Raw genomic sequence first — 2846 nt, forward strand, 5'->3', positions numbered from 1 at the left:
ATTGGAGTCTGGTGTAGCCATCTGGTTTGCCAGACCCCAGTCAAATCGTCCAACCCATGCTAGCATGGAAAGTGGACGTTAAATGATGATGATGATGATGATGATATATATATATATATATATATATATACTAGCAGCTAAGCCCGGTTTCACCCAGTCAGTTTGGATGACGTGGCTGTAAAACCTTCTCTTTGTAAGCATTTGACTTGTTTGGACATGCTTACGTTAAAAAACAATTTTAGAATGACCTTTTTTCTGTCAAAATGCTAAAAATAACTGACTAAAAAAAAAAAACAACCAAAACTCAACCAAATCAAAAAATAAATCCAAATACTAAACGAACAAAGATGCAAAACAACAGAAACAAACAAAAATAAAACAAAAAATTAAATGAAATAAAAAATAGGTCAAAAGTCTTTAAAATTTTCAAAGGTCAAGTCAGATTTTTCATGTCTGGCTGGTCTATCGGGAGCTGAATTAAATTTTTCATCAACACAGGGGATCCAAAATAAATTTTTCAATGTCCAAGGGGAGCCAAATCATGAAAAAGGTTGAGAAACGCTGATCTATAACGTTGGTTTTTATTTAGGTACATTATAAAAGTAAGTATAAAGAAAAGTATGTTCTTTAATGCAAATACAGTTAGAAAAAATATTGCCATTTCAAATCATAACTAAAAACAAAGCTCATCAATTTTTGAATGAAATAATAATTTTATTCATTTATTGTAAGATGTAAATTTTGCCCAAGAAATAAAGCAAATAATCACCAAATGCATTGTAAAAAATCTGCAAATCGATAGCAAATATCTCCAAATTGATTAGAAATGCATAAATTTAATAATAATGATGCTAAGTAAAGTTTGGTCGAGAAATATCAAAGAAATTACTTTATATCAACAAAAAACAGACATGTACTTTTATAGAGAACAGGTTGTACTCAAGTGAAACATACCAAATACACAGAGTTGAAACGCTGTTTGATTATTCTTTTCTGTGTTGAATGTTAACCATCACACTTCCATTATGTGTGCACATGCACACACACAAATAAATACATACATGCACACACACACATTAACATACCCCAACCATTCCACTTCCATTGCGCTTGCACATGCACACACGCAAACACACACCCACACATTCACAAACCCCCTTTTACATACAGACACATATATTCACACAGAGTTGAAATGCTGTTTGATTTATTTTTTCCGCATACAATTTTCATCATCGCACTATCAAGTATGACATCACCCTATCCTTCCTTATTCATGTATCACCCCTTCCTTTCTCATTCATAAACACAAGATTATGATTATAGCAGATTATCTTGGTAACCATGGGGGCTTTGAAAAAATACAAAGCCCAGCATCACCACCAGATCATTCTACATATAGGTATAGATTTTTGCACAATTCCACCCAGCTGTTTCACTGTGAATCCCAAGACAAGAAAGAATCACCCATGTCAAATTTATATGTATATATTTATATATATATATATATATATATATATATATACTAGCTGGCATACCCGGTAATTCCCGGGAAAGCAGGGCTTATCTCTTGGTTCTATTCTCATAGTTGTTTTTCTAATTCAATAACAATACAATGCATGTAGCCCTTAAAATGGTTTTTGTGCATTTACAGAGAATACTGAACTGTCTTACACAAGATCTTGATTTTAGGAATTCCCAATAAGTTATGAATACCCAAATTGTGAAGTCAGTTATGTAATAGCATGAAATTAGTTACCCGAGAGTAAGAATTCAAATAAAGTTGTCCCCAAAAGGGCTTTAATGCATTCTCAGAGTATATAGAACTTAGGAGGAAATACTAATAAGGTATGTATACTAAAATCGCAAAGTACGTTACGTAATAACAGGCTAATCAGATATAAGATAGTAACAATTCAAAGTAAATAACTCTGAAAAGGGCTTTTGTGCATTCCCAGAGAATATTACCTTCAGCGGCGCTAGTGTTGCTATATTCGTGAATAAGTTACTAACCAAAATAAATGGATCTATTGTTTAGGAAAATACTATTTACTTGTTTAAGGGTTGTACCGGATAAATTGTGAAAATAACTTTACCAGTTCAAATACTAAGAAATAAGCATACTCAATTTGATTTATACCAAATGATTTAAAAAAATGAATGGGTTATTTCCCTTGGTTGTTAAAATGAAATATATTAGATATATATATATATATATATGGATCCCTTCCAGGGGCCCTATTATCGATTTATTCAACAATCTGAGTATGCCATGAAGTTTCCAGATATGAGTTCAACTCATGTGTCAAGTTACATCAAAATTGATAGAACGATGAAGGAGGAGTTAACTAACAACTCCACAAACACACCCACAGACAGAATTTCCCACATATGTAGTATATATATATATATATATATATATATATCATTGAAATCTGAATAAACATTTTAAAACCATGCTTCAACAGTAATACCAGTAGAGGTGATTATAAGACTAGAATTCCATTGGATTTAAAAAGTAATGCTGTTACCTGTAACTGAATACCAATGTAGATCAGTGTTATATATGCTGTAGAAAACTTTTAATAAAGAAGTTCATTATCAATTATATATATTCATAACAATTATATATTTATAGATTCGCCATGTTGGACCACTGAACTCAACATGTCTTTTTTTATTCTTGCTCTATTTACTTCCTCTTATTCCTTTCTATAGAAGAGCTTGAAATGTAAAAGACTTTTCCCTTTTTCCCAAGTGCAAAAGCAATACACTTGCTTGTTGTTCCTACACCTGTCTTCATCTTTGTTTTTCTATAAATTTGAACTTTATATATATATATATAT

Source organism: Octopus bimaculoides, chromosome 3, assembly GCF_001194135.2.
Source record: "Octopus bimaculoides isolate UCB-OBI-ISO-001 chromosome 3, ASM119413v2, whole genome shotgun sequence".
NCBI lineage: Eukaryota > Metazoa > Mollusca > Cephalopoda > Octopoda > Octopodidae > Octopus > Octopus bimaculoides.